The sequence below is a fragment of the Equus asinus genome, chromosome 2 (assembly GCF_041296235.1).
Source record: "Equus asinus isolate D_3611 breed Donkey chromosome 2, EquAss-T2T_v2, whole genome shotgun sequence".
Classification (NCBI taxonomy): domain Eukaryota; kingdom Metazoa; phylum Chordata; class Mammalia; order Perissodactyla; family Equidae; genus Equus; species Equus asinus.
This window is the reverse complement of record NC_091791.1, coordinates 67021631-67038276: the sequence shown is the minus strand read 5'-3', so window position 1 is coordinate 67038276 and position 16646 is coordinate 67021631. Positions and strand designations below refer to the sequence as shown.

Sequence of the window (16646 nt, the reverse complement as noted above, 5' to 3'; positions counted from 1 at the left end):
ACTTGAGGGGAACCCTCCCTGGGAATGCTTAGCCCTCACTTCAACAAATCTCCGGGATGCCCCTTGGCCCAGCCCCCCCAGCCCCTGCTGCCCCTGCCCTGTCCTGGCATGAGGTCTGTTTCCTGAACCTGTTGTCTGCTCCACAGCATCAGGTCTGAGTGCGCTTGGCCTCCTGGAACCCAGCACAAACACACAGTGAGTGTCAAGGCCAGCGGAGTGAGAGGACACGGGATGCTGGGCCTGGGATGTCCCGCGACTCCGAGGATGTCCTTTCACCGAGTGTATTCCCTGGAGCCCTTGGACAGCTGAAAGCCAGGCCTGGAGCCCACCTTCTTCAGGGCTGCTAGGGCCCCAAGAGCTGCTGCAACGTGGCACGGCTCACAGATCTCTGCCCAGAAAATGCTCACAGACACCAACAAACTATCTATGGACTTCAGGGGAAAAGTTCTTGTCACCCAAGTCACCCAAGGGCTTCAGGAGGCCAAGGTGTAGACTTGTAGCTCCTTCCCCAAGAAGGAAATGAAAGTGGGTAGTGTGCTGGCCCAGGCATACTTCCTCCAAAGCTAGGACACATGCTGGGACCTCCCAGACGGGTGCCAGCAGGGGACAGCTTGCAGTTTCTCCTCAGGACAGAACAAGAGACAGGCACACTCATGCACATCCCCTGCCCCACCCCCAGCCCCAGCCTTCTTAAGTCTCCTGTTACAGTGGTCACTCAGGATGGGGGATGAACCCTTGGATGGCCCCGCTCTCCGCACGGCATGGCAAGGTCTCTCTGGTCATAACACACAGTCCAAGAAGCATCCTACAAACAAGGAAACTGAGCCCCAAGGTGGAGCCGGGACAAGAAAGAACCCAGTCTCTCGGGCTCAGGAACTCAAGAGAAACCAAAAGCCTAGCTGGTTTGGGAGCTAACAGTACGCTGTGAGGGAATTAAGTCAACCTGACAGTAATGAGAGCTGCCACTTAACTGAGTGATTACTATGTGCTAGATCTGAGCTAAGTGCTTCCAGCCCACCTCATTTACTGCCCCCTGCAACGCTGCCAGCCAGAGGCAGGTACAGGCAGCTCCATTTCATTAATTAGGACACAGAGACTTAAAGAAGTTAGGTGACTTGTCCAAAGCCACTCAGCAAACAACAGATGTGGGTTTCATAATTACTCCCTGACACTGTCTTGGGAAGGACACTGGGTGGCCCCATTTTAAGAGGCCAGGGGGGTAGGGCAGCGTGGTCCTTTGGGGCCCTGTGTTTCACAGAAAGGATGGGGGGAAGTCCACGGCCCTGTGGATGGGGTGTAGGGGTAGGAGCAGCCTGTGGAGCTGCTAACAGGAAGGTAGGCAGAGTCCTCCATCTTTCAGGCCCAGGGACCCTGCCTCCCTACAGAACCACGATGACAGAGCTACAAGGGCCCTTAGAGACCCTCAGGCTCGGCACTGTCCAACAGAACCTCCTGTGATGATGGAATTGTTCAGCCACCACACTGTCTAATACAAGAGCCACTAGCCCCATGGGGCTACTGAGAACTTGAAATGTGGTTGTGTGATGGAGGAACTGAAAATTTCATTTCATTTCATTTTTACTAATATACATTTAAACAGCCACATGTGGCTAGTGACGTTCTCTAGGACAGGACAGTAAATCCAGTGCTTCTTCCTATAGGTGGGGTCCCCATGAAGGACAAGGGCTGCTGCACACCACACAGCCACCTTGAAAAGCCAGAGCTGGGCCAAGAACTTGGGCCTCTCCATTTCTTCCTGGATAACTGCCTTTGCTGCAACCACCCTGTGCCCTGGGCTGGTCACTTAAAGAGATACTTATCAAGCACCCAGCATGGACACAAGTGATGGAGGTCCCGTCCTGCAACTCACAACCTGGTGGGGCCCACACCCAGGTAGGCCAGTGACCATGTAAAACAGACGGATCTAAGGTTGTAGGTCCTCGACGTACAAAGAAGTAAAAAGGACTGCCAGGGGACAGCGTCCGTGTCCGCGTGTATACTGGGGGCAGAGGACCAGGGAAGGCCTCCTGGGCGGTGACATTTGAGCTGGGCCTGGAAGCAGCAGGATGGAGAGGAGACAGAAAGAAGGCTTCTTTTTCCCCTTCTGTCTGAAACATGCCCCCCCATTTTTCACAGCCTTCCCTCCCACACATAGGAGCTGAAACAGACCCTGTTAAATCTTCTGTGCACACTGGGAATCCGCCAACCTCAAGATTATACTCTTGGGAGGTGGAAAGGGTGCCTGTAAATCTCCAGCCACCTCAGGCTCTGACCGAGGAGGCTCGGAGAGGGTGTGAGACTAAACTCTGCAAGCCTAGAGGCTGTCCTCTGTCACCTGGCTCCTCTAGTCTCAGACCCAGGGAACTCCCCATATTGGTTGAAAACCTCCCAGGCCTGGCTGTAACTCCCTTTAGAGACTGAGGACAGATTCCACAAACACAGCTCTCTTTTTTCCAGGAGAGACCAGAGGGAGCCGAGGGGAGGTCTGGACAAGTTCCATCAAGTTCCCGGAGCTCTTCAGAAGAAGAGATGGCTGCCCTCGCCCCCTACCATGGGCAACCACAAACAGGAACCCTGCATCAAGATGAGGCTTTCCATTGCGTCAGCAGAGGCAGGGACATTCTCGCAGCAGAACTCCGACCTCGCACAGCTCCCCTACTTTCCTGCCTGGATTCCTGCCTGCAACTCAGCAGCATCCCTGCTCCTGGAAGTCCCAGTGGCCTCTGTGGCTCCAAAGCCTTCAATGGCTCCCTACTGCCCCCAGGATAAAATCTGTGCTCCCCACTGTCATTTCAGCAATGGCTCCACTTCCCCGGCTCACCTCCACTGCTTCATCTGGAGACACACCCTCCCTTCTTCTAACATGCCTTTCTGTCTATTAGTCCTCCCACCCGACATTCATCCCCCTTTTCACCCAAGACCCAAATCCTACCCATTTCCCAAATCAAGTTCCACCTGGGAATGGTTTCATGCTACTCTAGCCCCGAAGTCACCATCTCCCCCTCTTCCTTCTATAGCTCTTAGGGTGTGGAGCATAGGCCTCTATTCATTCAATTCTCCTCATTCTGGTGCTCCTTAGTACCTCCCACTGCATCCTCTGATACCGGTGGTAGCCCCAAAGGCAGGGCCAAGCTTTTTTCTGTCTTTTGTCTCCCTCCACCACACACACCTCCCTCTAGCACAAGACTAGTAGTAGAACTCCTGAAGTGAAGTCTACCTTTTAGAGATGAGACACAGAGCAACGTTCTCAGTACACAGATGAGAATAGAGGCCCCCAGAGGGGAAGTGACTTGCCAAAGGTCACAGACTAATTTGGCACCAGATCATAGATATTATCACTTGAGGGCTAGGCGCTGGGAGCCATGTTTCCATGAACAGTATCTGAATTATCTGCGAGAGCTTAACAAAACTAACGCCAAATCAGAGGCTGGGCCCTACCCCAGAGTTATCAAATCTCCAAAGTGATTGGGAGTGTTGGCCTCCAGGAATGTGGGTGTCCTGGCTAAAGCCCCTGTTCTCCATTCACCAAACATGCATGAATTATCCACTACTGGCCCAGGCTAGGGCACTCATAAGCCCTGGCCTCACCCCATGGGTGGGCGGGGCCAGCAGGAGAACCCAGCAGGGTCGTGGGGCCCTCAAGCAAGAGTCCATGCCATGCCTGGGGCTACTGAGAGGGAGGAAAGGGGCTCCCTTCCTGAGACTGCTTGGGCAGCAGGGCGGAGGACCACCCGGCAGGCCCAGCCCAGTGTTCTGGGCGGTGGGGTCAGGGCCGGGCTCCACCAGTCAGTTCTGAAGGCCACACAGCATTTCAGACTCCGGGGAACAAGAGTGCTGCGGGCGGCCCCCGATGGCGGCAGGGAAAGGCACTGTAAGCAGGGGCCTTGAGCACCACCCCACCTCACTCCGGGGAACTGGGAACCTGGGAACATCGCCAAAGCCCCTTTCATCCTTCAAGCTCCCATGGATGGGCCTTGAAGACCACCTTCCAAGGTGTGCTGGGGTCCCTGGCAGAGAGCCACCCCTCTTCAGACCTCTCCTTTCAGTCAGCTCAGAGCCCTAGGGACCTGGAGGCTGCAGTAAGGTCTAACGCTAGGGGAAGGTGGGCACCTCAGGACACAGGGACAAGGCCAGAGACAAAGTGACCTCACCTCAGGGCTGGAGCAGGAAACTGAAGCAAGGCACATTTAAATCTCAAGTTCAAAATGGCAGACTGAGATTTGCAGGGACTGTGAGAGGGCATTAGCGCCATCCTAGGCCTGCCCTGCCATGTGACCTTGGGGCTGGAAGACCCTTCACCCATCCGGGCAGTGGACTGACTGTCCTTTCCTGCCTGTGGTTAGTGGCCTGGGAGCTCCCGGAGAAGCTGAAAGTGCTTGGAGAGTAGGGACCTTGTTCTTTCCTGAGCAGGCTCCCTTGTGAGGCTGCTGCTTCTCGGCCAGGCCCTGGGAGAGTTTCCTCCTGCCCCTGAGGCTTTTGGGGGCAGCCAGGACAAGTGTGGCATAGTGAATGCCCTGTGACATGAAGGGGAGCAGGTCCTGGGAGGGAGGGAGCAAAGGGCATTTTGTGCCAGCCAGTGCCCTCAAATTCTTTTCCCCCTTGGGCTGGGGCCTGCACACCTCTCCCTAGGGTAGAACTAACAAACCCAGCCACAGGCCCACTGATGGGGTCCTTCCCTGTAGAGAAGAGCCAGCCTCTCCCATGGGACCAAAGCCACATCGATCAAGGTAAACACCTCCCTCACCCGGAAAGCCTCTCTCTCTCTCCTTCCAGCTCTGCCAGGACAGAACTCTCTGTTCCTGCGGACCCAAGGCTAAGCTGGCTCCCCCACCCGATTGATGGATGACTTCACAAAGACTGATGCCTACCGCATACCAAGATGGTCCTCAGGGAGGTCTGAGGCTGCTCCTAGGACCTCTGCCCACCCTTGGCCCCTGGCTGACTTCTGCTGGAGGGCAGAGCACTGGAAGAGGAGTCGGAGGCCTGGGGGCTCACGCCACTCGCTGGGTGACCTTGGGCAAAACTGAACCTTGGTTTTCCCCTATGCTCAATGAGAACACCTGGCTTGTCCATATTTCCTCACTGGGAGGCTGCCAGAAAATAAAGTGCTAGGAAAATGGAAGATTCTTCTATCAAATGGACTCATCCCACACTGTTACACCTGTGGGCTCTGGACTAATATCCTCACCTCACTTCTGTCCTAAATCTCCATCCTTCTAGCCAGAGCTGTCCAATGGAGCTTTCTGCCACGGTGGAAATGTTCCATGATCTGGGCTGCCCAATCTGGTAGCCGCTGGCCACACGAGACTGTTGAGCATTTGAAATGTGGATGGTGCAAATGAGAAACTGAACTTTTTAATTTATAAATTGCCACATGTGGTTAATGGCCACCATATTGCATGGCACAGTTCTAGACACAGCTCTGCCATCCTTACTCCCTGAGGCGTAATCCAGAAAGAGCTATCAGGAGGCTCCCAGGCAGGACTTTGGTTGAACATCTGTGGGAGCGCCAATCTCAGTCTGACTGGCTGAGACCAGAGTAGGGGCTCATCTTAGAGTTCCCAGAGACTGAGCACGGCCTGGCTGCTCAGTGCTCAGCTAACACTGACATAAATCCGGAAGTGATCTTTTAATCCCTCCAGCACCTCCCTACGCCAACAAGGAAAGCTGCACCCGACCAGCTTTCTGCTCATGCAGTCACTCAACAGTCATGGAGCACCTACCACCTGCCAGGCACTCTGGTTGGCACTGGGGTACACAGTGATGAGGAACACAAGGCCCCTGCCTTCAAGGAGCTCAGTAAAGGCCTTGCTCCAGGCTCAGCTATGACTGACTTCCTCTATCTCCTACTAGGTGGTCTCGGGCACATCAGTTTTCCCATCTGAAACCAGGGCTTCCACGTCCCTAAGTGCACAGGCTCTGGTGAGAACCAAGAGGTGAAAGAGAGAGGTGAAGGGGCTCTGTGCAGGGGAGGCTGTGCAGGGGAGCGGAGACAGCATTATGAAGCAAGTCTCAAACTCTGTGCAGGCTGCTGCTTCCGGTAAAGTCCCAGATTCTCACCAAAGCATTGCTGTTTGGTGGTTTCTCACTAAGGAAGTTCACAGTAAAAATAGCTCAGGGGACTTGAATATAGCTAGTTGGGGGGTAGTCACTGCCTGGCTAATACACAGAAAAGGGGAACAGGCTTATTAGCAGCCACATGGACTCTAAGACTCACCGTTTCCCCCACCCCCCACCGTGGGACAGGCCCTTTTGCTCTGTAGTGGATGGAAGACGAGGTTCCTGCCCGGAGCCTCTGAACTGCAGGGGCCTGAGTCCCTATCCACCATCTAGGGTCACCCTGATTTCAGGGCGGCACCAGTTTGGCCACTCCAACTCATTCCCCAGCCAGATTTATGGCGCACTCTGCAGCCCACTCTCAAGGATAGGCCATTAAGAAGCACTCTGGCACCAAGTCCTTGCCAGATGCCTCACAAAACCTTCTGCTGGAGAAGCCACCAGCCATGCCCAGCGCCCATCTGGCAGTTCAGCCAGATGTCAAGAGCAGGGGACCCAGGCCCCCACCCTGAGAATGAAGGTCTCCTGAAGCCCATCTAAGGAGATGCAGCCTCCCTCCAGTGGTGCAAAAGATGAGGGCAGGTAAAGTCACAGCTCCGACCTGTCCCAACCTCTCCCAAGCTGCCTTCCAGTTGGACCTAGGAATGGGGACCTATCTAGTGCATTGGGCACCAAGGCGTGTAAGACCTGAACACCAAAACCACGTGGCTGGGACCACCAGAACCTCCCTTTAGCCCTGACACTGCTCTGAGAGACCCACTCTCTGAGGTCTGAAGGTCCTCACAGCCTGGCGTCAGGTACCCCCAGAAAGGCCCCTTCCTGCCCTCCAGTGCAAACCCATCTCTTCTCCTCCTTCAGCCAGCCTCCCAGCAAACATTTGTCAAAAGTCTGTTCTACACCCACCACATCTCTGAAGGGCACCCTGCCGCAATGGTGGCATCACCAGCGCCCGTCGGGGTCTCTGGGTGCTTCCAGCATTAGGGCTGTATCCTGACAAAGGAGCAGCTTGAAGTTAAGGACCGTCGGCCTCTGCGGACGGCTTCCTGGCCGATTCTTATTTCTGCAACAGCAGCCAATTGAGGACGGAACCTTGTAAATGTCTGCTGGTGAGCCAACATTTCACCTTCGGGGAGGGAGTGTGGGGGAGCAACCAGGCCCCCGGTCCCGAGGAGAAATGAGGTCCCCATCTGTGGACGCACAAAAAGGGCCCGGTGCACGCCGGTGCCACTCTCGCGGCCAAGCCTCGGGCTGACACCATGCAGCACACGGCGCTACCCACAATGCACCGGCCCTCTCAGTCACACACAAGCACGCACACTCACCCCCGCGCCCGTAGGGAGCCCGGGCCCGGCCCGCGGACGCCCCGGGGCCGACCCCTCCAGCCCCGCACTTACCCAGAAGTTGCACCGGCAGCGGTCCCGCCCTGGCGCCCGCGGGGGACTGGGGCCCGGCCGGGGGCAGCCGCGGAGAGCGACTCAGGGCAGGGTTCAGCCGGCGCCGAACAAAGGCTGCGCGCAGGCAGCGAGCGCCGCCTGCATCCCCGCTCCGCGCCCGGGGGGCGGCGGCGGCGGCGGCGGCGGCGGCGCGGGGGCCCGGGCAGCTCCGGCGCCCGCTCGCTCCGCGCTGCCCGCTCCGAGGGCGCTCCGGCTCCCGCGCTCCCGCCCGCTGCTGCCCGCCACCGCCGCCGCCGTCCGGCTACCGCACCGCACACATCAATTATTCATCGCCCGTCTCCAGCTTCCCGGGCGAAGCCAATCACAAGCGGAGGCGCCGCTAATGGAGCCGCCGCCGCCACCGCCGAGGAGGCAGCCAGCCGCGCGCCGGGCGCAAGCGACAGCCCTCCGGGGATGGGGATGGGCCGGGGGCGCGCGGGCGGCGGGGGCTCACGGGGCGTGCCAAGGAAACTTCCCACGGCCCGCGCCCTGTGCCGCGCGCCGGGACCTGGCCGGGACGACCACCCACCCGGCGTGCTGCCGCATGGGGCTGGGGGCTCGGGGGAGGCCGGGCGCGCCGCGGCAGGGGGAGGGGAAGGAAGAGGAGGAGCGCGAGAGAAAGATGAAAGGCTAGCAGACCTGCCTCGGCGTCTCCAGGGAACCCCGGCTCGCGCGCGTCCTCCCCACCCCACGAGCCTAGGCGTCCGCACCCCCGCCCCACAGCCCGCCGCCCGCACTCACTCGCGCGCAGAGAGGGTCGGCCCAGCCACTTTGCTGCGAGGGAGCGAGAGCGACTATGAATCGGAGGCAGCTCACATTTCAAACTTGCACGCAGGGGTGGTGCTGATGCACGCCGCTGCCGAGCCAACGCACGACCGGACCAGCGGCGCTCCAGCCTCCGAGCGGGGGCGGCGACCAGGCCCCCTTCCCTCCCCCGCCTAGGCAATTAATTGGAAGCAACACTTGTGTGAGTGTTGCTCCCGGAGCGCTGTCGCCCGAGGAGGCCGCCGGGAAGGAGCTGACGGTGGATGACTTCGGGTGTCTCCCGCCCCCCAGAGAATCCTCCAAAGTGGCCATGCTAATGAGGGTCCACGGCAGGGTGGGGGCGGAGGAGAGAGCTGGCCTGTAGGCGGCCTCGGCCGGGGGGGTGGGGGGGTGGGGAGGGAGCGGGGCGGGACTGGGGCCGGATTGCGACTTAGGTTTACAGGATTTTCGGAACAGGTTAGAGGGTGGAGAAGGCAGGCGGCCTGGCATCTTCCCTGGCACAGGGGCCCCTGCCACCCCTGGGATTCCCCGAGCCTGGAGCCCAGAGCAAGGTGAGCGGGCGCACGTACGCTTGAGCTCCCCGACTTCAGGGAGTTCCTGTGCCCTGGAGCCAGCAGCCGGTAGGGAAGCCGGGGGCGGCTGCTTCGCGCGGCCCTGCCCCGCCCCGGGAGCTGCTGCCTTCCTGACAGTGCATCCTGTGGTGGCCACGGCCTTTTCCTTCCAGCCTGTCTGTCGCAAGGGCTCCTGGTGCTGAACTGAGCTTGCCCCCTCTCCACCCCTCCGCCCCCAAGACAACCCTGGAAGCCCACCAGCTGCCCTACTCCAAAGGGCTCCGCGCCCCCCCCCCCACCCCTTTCGTGAGCACTTCCCGTCACCATCACCTTCTGGGGAGAAACTATATAGCCCTCTCCCCCAGCCCCGCCCACCTGCCAGTGAGTTTCTTGAATGGTGACCCAAACAATTAGTAAGGTAAGCGGGGCCGCATCATTCACCCTAAAGAAAGGGAGCCAGAACTGTCATTAAAATCTCTATATTGGACTGCCATGCACTGCTCTCCTTGCCATCTCAGGGAATTGACCAGGTTCAGGAGCCTTTGACGTTGCTTCTCCTGATTTCATTCCTGGATTACCATCCCTGAGCCTCTGGCTGGCCCCTAAACCTTCCTGTCTGTCCTACTGCCGGCCCTAGAAGTGGCTGAGACAAATCACTTATCTAAAAATTGTGTTCTTGCTCCTTGTTTGACATAAATCGTTAGCAGGCTCTAATCCCACCCACTGCCACTTAAAATATCACTTTCAGGGATGGCATTTGGAAATGCAGTTGTCATGGGCTTTCCCTCTGAGAAGCTGGTTAAATGGATTAATTCATACTTCATAACTTGCTGCCTTTTGGGCAAGAACTAGCTTCCTGCAAGAGAGATTAACTGGCATCCCCTTCTTGCGAGGCCAACCCTGGGGCAGCCAAGGGAAGAAGGACTTCTCTGCTCTGCACAAAACTGCAGGCTGTGCTAAGCCTCACCTCCTCTAAGGAGACTTCCGTCATCTTGGGTTACAATGGCTTCTTTGGGGACAGTCACTGATTCACAGAGATATTCAGTGGGGCCCTGCCCTCCCAAGCAGCCCCACAGAGGTTTGGGGTCCCAAGAGGGAAGAGCCGTGGGGCCCAGTGAAGACTCTCTCATCTTCTGCTCTTTGGTTGGCCCAGTCCCCATTGCAGATCCCCTAGACAACTTACCCTAAAGCCCAGTGTTCAGCCAGCGACACCCAGAAACAGATGGGCGTGACAATTTGGCCCACTTTTCAGAAGAAAACACTAAGATGTATGGCTCTAAGACCCAGTTTCTAACATTAATCTGGTTGTAACACAATGTCAGGGCTCGAACCTCGATTATACAGAATTCAAACAGCCAAGACCTCAAATAACCAGAATGCTCATCTCCTGGATTCTCCCCTCCCAGAAGTTCTGTGCAATGATCGTTCACAGTATCATTCTGATCCTTAGAGCCTTCTGAGCCACCAAAGACCCAAATGTTTAGAACTTACAGGTTGATTTCTGAAATAACCTGTACATGTTAGTACTATGTGGCCAGCCTCAGGCACTGAGTTCAGAAAAACCGCTCCTGTAGGTTGAGCCAGCATCTCGACTGGAATTGAGCAGCGTTTTACACCAGATGGACACAGACCTGGTAGCACTGCCTTTGAAACTGTTAAGACAGCCCCACCAGTCCTCCTCTCTGGCCCCAAGCCCCCAGTTCTCCCAGGGACTCACTCCTGGAGAAGCCCCAGGCTTGGGTGGGAGAGGAGCATTAATATGCTCATTTAAGCGTCTCTGGCCTGGGGCCAAGAGTTTTCAACCTTCCCCAAGTAAGCCTCCCTCTCCCCCCAAAAGTAAAATACTCTCCACTAGCAGATTTACCTAATTAGGAAAACAAATTGTTTTCAAGCATCCATTCACCAGCCAGCACAGAAGCCCCCCTCCTCCACTCCCCTCGACCAAAGCTCGGGTTTTCACATGCTAATTTCAAGGCCTGCTCAGCCCTATTCAAGCCACTAAGGCCTGCTTGGGTAGCAAGCTCCTATTAATATGACACACCCAGAGTCCACAGCAGTACAGCTACTCCAACCAGTTCTTGCTTCAGAAGGGCTTCTTCCCACTTACTCCACATTCCAGCTTCACTTCTCCAACTTCCAAAGATTAGTTCAAAAGCCTAGGGCCCAAAGAAGTCTGCTCCACTCCCTGGGCGCCTGCCTGGATAAGGATCTACAGGAAAGGGGCCTAGACAAAGCTGCTCTCCACCTCTGTGTACAGACACTCTGTAAGCTCTCCGAGTGATCTTGGTGAGCGGGGCGCAGCCCAGAAGAATGACTTGGGAGGCAGAAGAAAGGGAGCGCTGCGGCCCGGCACCCTGGCTCCTTGATGAATGCCCGCGAGTGCTCGGGAAGCCTGATGTGGGGATCAACAGCGGGTGGCCTTTTTTGTGGGTGTTCCAACTCCTGCCGTGGGCCCTGGTAAGGAGGAGCCGCCAATAAATCACAGCAGCGGGGAAGGAGCAGCAGCTCGCTCCAGAGGGCGCACGGGAGGGAGGGTGCTCTGGTAGCCTGTCATGCAGAACCCACCTCTGCAGGACCAGCTGGGCCCTGGGGGGGAGGAGACAGCTTCAATCAAGTCTGGGGTGCAGGAGAAGCCTCTTCCAGGGCTCCCCAGCTCAACTACAGAGGGCTGGGCCTCCTGTATCCTGTCCCAGCCCAGGCCAGTAAGGGGAAAAGGGGGAAAGCCACCTAGGATGAAGGTCCCTCAAGGGTGGAAAGTGGCTCCACCCCCAGGCTTCCAGGCTGAGGGCTGGGTTGTCTCCTGTGCTAGGCTTCCTGTGGTGGGAGGCCTGAGGGCTTATAAAAGCCACGCTCCCTCCACTGAGACTGAAGAGAGGCATAACCATGAACTCAAGAGGTTACTCTTCTGGGCACTCACTTCTGAGTCACAGAGCTAGGTCTTCCTCCAGCAGGGCTTGCTGATTCAGCAGGTCTCAGCAAGGATCTCTGTGATTCAGAGATGTCACCCATGCAGGCTCAAGTGCTCAGAGAGGGAGTGAAGACTAGAGGGCGGGCCCTGGGGGGTGTCCATGTGAATGTGACAGGTGTGTCTTCAGGCCCTGGGGGCTGCCTGTACCTCCACCTTCACAGGACTGGTCCTTCTCAGAACATATGGAAGGGAGTGCAGGACACAGAGTGCGTTCAATAAAGAAACACACACCTCCTGGAAGTAGCTGTCTCACTGCCAGCTCAGCTGCCTCGGGAAGGCTCAAGCAGCTATACTGGGCCTGAGTCCTGTGCATGGGCTCTGCCTCCAGGCACCTTCTTCTGGAGTTTCTGCCCACCTCTGAGGAGTCAAGGCACAAACTTCCTTTTGATAACACTGTTCCCTCTGCCCCCTTTCCCTTTGCTCCTTGGCTCTGGTCAACCTCAATTCTACACGTACAGTCTTAAAGAAGGAAGGAACCCTTGAGGTTAAGCTCCCAGTCAATGCAGGTGTCCCTGACACACAAGGGCACAGCAAGAGGGCACACTCTCACTTCTGACACAGAGCTAGGAGCCCCAAGCTGGATCCAGGCCTCTCCTCTGTCCATACTAATGCAGAGCTCAGGGTGACAAGGTGCTTCCTGGTTGCCAGGCATGGTTCAAGGCCCTTTCCAAAAGTGTCAACAGGCCCTCCTCACCGACAGCCCTCTCTGATAAAGTGTGATTATTATTCCCACTCTACAGAGAATAACCCTGAAGCAGAGAGGTTTAGACAACTTGCTAAAGGATTTAAACTACTCAGCAATCTGGCTCCAAAGTCTATACCTGTAACTGTCATACTATATTCCCAAGATGGGACTCCAGGGCCTAGAGGAGAGTGACCGTCAGGGTCACACAGCAAGTTAGAGCTGTGTCCCCCGATTCTTGTTTTATATTCTTTCCAGCACACAACATTACATATACTGAAATACTTCCTTTCTTTGTGTTTCTTTTTCATGTTTAGCATCTGTGCAATTGTAAGCATCCGCCTATCATTTTGGGTTAGCCAGGGCTCTACCTGAGGGGCGACTGGGGACATGGTGGAGAATGAGACCCCCTGGCTCCTCCTCTTGTCATTGCACTCCACCTCCCTTCATGGATTTATCCCCAAGAAGGGCCCTCATCCCAGTCTTAGACCACTTTCCCACAAGTCTGCATTTGGCTTCTGCCCAAATCTTATAATCACTTCATTAGGAACACAAAACCAACCCCTGCCCCACCCCCCCACCCAGCACCTCCGAGAAGCCCTACAACCGCAAGGTCATTGAGGATCTAGGAAAGCCTCCTGCAGGCTGGAGGAGGAGAGAGGATGGGGAATGGAACCCAAGAACCAGGCAAAAAATGGTCACTCAGGTGGCTTCCGTCTTCAAGAGCTGCCTGCCCCTCCACCTGCTCAGCTGGAAAGGCAGCCGCCCCCCCAGGCTGTCTGCCCATGCCACTGGGATGGCCACAGCCTCTCAGCCACCAGGATGTCTCATGGGCAGAGAAGCCAGAAAGCAGAAACTGGCCACGTCCCCACTAGCTGAGGAGCTGTGGAGGGAGGGGACATGCCTGGATTTAGAGACTGAGGCTCAGGAAACAATTACTGACTAGCTGGTGGCCCTGGACAAGTCACTTAGACTTCCTGAGCCACCACCTCCTTCGCAAAATGGGAGTGAGGCCACCTACACCAAGGAGGACCAAAAGAGATAACAGTGATTATTCTCGACAGGCTGAGAGGCTGCGGTCTTGTGGGTTGAACTGTGTACCCCTCAAAAAGATGTGAAAGTCCTAACCCCTAGTACCTACGAATGTGACCTTATTTGAAAATAGGCCTTTGCAGATGATTAGGGTGGCCCTAATCCCACATGACTGGTGTCTTTATAAAAAGGGGACACAGAGACAGACACTCATGAGGGAGAACGCCGTATGAAGACTGGAGTTATACTGCCACAGGCCAGGGAAATACCAGAAGCTGGGAGAGAGGCCTGGGACACGTCCTCCCCTGGTGCCTTCAGAGGCAGCACGGGCCTGTGACGTGACCCACTGATCTCAGACTTCTGGCCTGTACCACTAAGACAGTGTGTTCCTGTGATTAAGCCACCTGTCTCCGGGCCTTTGTTATGGCATTCCTGGCAAACTGACACACACGGCGATGCCATGAAAACCCAAGCTGCAGCAACTTGCTCCTCTGCTTCAATCCCGTCCTCAGTGGCTCCAGCTCAGTCAGTGCACAAACCCACAGGGCCCTGCCTGACCTCCCTGACCTCACCTCCTTGCAGTCTCCGTCTGGTTTACTCTGCTCCAGCCTCACTGCCCTTCTGGCTGCAGACACCCCAGATGCCCGCTCAGGGTTTGCCAGGCTGGTTCTTCTCCAGGTGGCTAGGCCTGCTTCTCACCTCCTGCAGGCTTTCATCCTGGTGACGCCTTCTTGGGGAAGCCTTCCTCAGCCACATGGCCCAATCACTTGGCAGCCCCTCCCGGCACTTCCTACCACTCTCCTGACGGTGCTTTCTCCTTCACATTTATGACTGGTGTATTTCAATTACTTCTCCTTAGTGCTGCCTCCCTTACTAGAAGGCAAGCTCTGTGTCAATAGTAGCTTTTGTCTGTTTTATGTGTTATATCGAGAATATCTAAAATATGCTAGGCAGATGTGTGATATTTGCTGTATGAATGAAACAAGGACCAGCTGCCTGAAGGAGTGAGTGAGTCTAGGCGAGTAGTGCCCTGTCCCTCTGCCCGCTGGCCCAGACACGAGGTCCCCAACCTGCCCACCTGCCCTCTGGAAGAATGTGGACTGTTTCTTGGCGGAGGCAGCCTGTTCAGACAGGAAGCTCAGGCTGGCCAACAAAGGGACTGCCGGAGGTGGTGGGGAGCTCAACACCCAGGCCTCTAATGAATCTCTTCCCATTGATTTCTGGAGTTGCCTTTGAAGGGAAGGGAGGGCCAAGGCAGCTCAAATGTCCGTGCCTCAGCAGTCCTGGGGTTTTTTGCTTCTCCCAGGACACAGCTTTGACAGGGGGCTTCCGGAGAGCCCCCGGCTTGGACTGACATAAACTCCCTGCAGTTGGAAAGGCAATTTCCCTTCCTGCTGGAGTTGTCTGCCTGTCTGTCTGCCTGGCTGTGTGGCACAACTCCCCATCTGGGCTGGGGCAGCCAAATTCTATTCATGATGCTCCCCAGACAAAGACTCATGCTGGCCCCAGGAGGACGCTGTCCACTTTGTAGAGAAGGACATGAGGCTCAGATGGGGAAAGATTTAAAGCCATAGACACACTCTGTCCCAAGGCTGGGGGGCTGGCAGGACTGACTGCCGGCTGCCTCAGCAGCCATCCAACCCCAGTGTGCCCTTAAACCTGTGTGGCCCATTCCATCCAGCCCTTGTTCCTCCAGAGCCACTACTGCCCATTTGGAACCACCAACTCATTGCCATTGGAGAAAAAGAGCCCCCAGTTTTATTTTTCAAGTGAGGAAACTGAGGCTCAGAGAGAGGCCAGGGTTTCCTCCAGTCAGCAAATTAGCGAGAAAGTGAGGTCTAGACCCAGGACTCCTGGCTTGTTCCACAGCCCTAAGCCATCTCTCCCAGTGCTGAGTTCTCACCAAACTGTGATGTCAAGGGCATGCTTTCCAAACTGTAAAGTACTAGACAGATATGAGGGCTTACTATTCTAAAGGGCTCCTGTTCATCAACTGTCTCTTCCATGAGCTGGTGGGAGTTGGATGGGGAGGGTCTGCCCCACTGTTTTTCCTACTCCTCACAGGGAGGTTGGGGGCCAGACCCTGGACCTTTCAGCTCCTTTCCTCATCCACAGTGGGAGGCACACACATCAAGAAGATGAGTAGAGGCCTTTGATTTGGGCTCAAAAGAAGCAAGGAGCTTCTGACAAGTCAGGGTTGCCCGGGTGTGGTAGTGATCGCTGTGTGTAAGCTGAGGATAGAGAGCTGCAGAGGGGATCCATAAGCAGGCTTACGGCTTCTGAGGCCCAGCTTGGGCAGCAGGAACAGGGCACAGGCCATGGGCATCACCGAGAGTCGCCGTCCACCCTTCCCTGCACACACGGCACAATTCCACTCCAGCAGTCTCTTGTCTAGACAAGAGCCTCCAAACTCTTTTCTCTGCCTCTGGCCCCTAAGTCCCTCTTCTCCTGCTGAGGCTTTCTAAAAGGCAAATCTGACCACATCACTCCCTTGTCTAAAACCTTCCCCCAGGGCCAGCCCAGTGGCACAGTGGTTAAGTGCCCATGTTCCGCTTTGGCGGTCCGGGGTTTGCCCGTATGGATCCTGGATGCGGACCTGGCACCGCTTGGCACGCGATGCTGTGGTAGGCGTCCCACATATAAAGTAGAGGAAGCTGGGCACAGATGTTAGCTCAGGGCCAGTCTTCCTCAGCAAAAAGAGGAGAATTGGCAGCAGATGTTAGCTTAGGGCTAACTGCCCTAAAAAAAAACAAAAACAAAAACATTGATCTCCCTTGCCCAAACAAAACAAAAAAAAAGGAAAAATAAATATTAATAAAATAGCATAATATTTAAAAAAAATAAAAAATAAAACCTTCCCCAGCTCCCCAGTGCTGTCAGCATCAAGTCCAAGTTGGAGCTCCTTAGATTAACATTCAAGGCCCTGGAAGTCTCACATGTGGTCTCCGGGAGAGCCCTTCTGCTCCCCTCGACCTGGTTTCCTCCTGTCTGGATGTTTCCAGCAAGTCCTTTAAAGGCATTTATAAACCCTGGTTTGCTCAACTGTACTGAGCAATCAGCCTTGGGGATCTCAACCCTGAGGCCGCTATGATTTGGGGCCAAGTAGTGCTGCTTCTTCCCCACCTCAGTTTCCCCATCTGGGATGTAGGCAATATTCT

General features: G+C 55.9%; 1 protein-coding gene across 16 annotated transcripts in view; it reads right to left on the bottom strand.

Moving 5' to 3' along the window:
* The window catches only part of ZMIZ1 (zinc finger MIZ-type containing 1), a 237553-nt gene that overhangs the window by 62427 nt on the left and 158480 nt on the right, over positions 1–16646 (bottom strand). The window contains exon 1 of one of the 16 annotated variants that reach the window (XM_044761351.2): positions 8232–8539. The exons of 14 other annotated variants lie outside the window; for them this stretch is intronic. The gene's annotated coding sequence lies outside the window, so the exon portion shown is untranslated. Of the gene's footprint in view, positions 1–7451; positions 8056–8231; positions 8540–16646 lie in introns of those variants that run through there. One more of the 16 variants, XM_070491311.1, reaches the window with a different exon arrangement.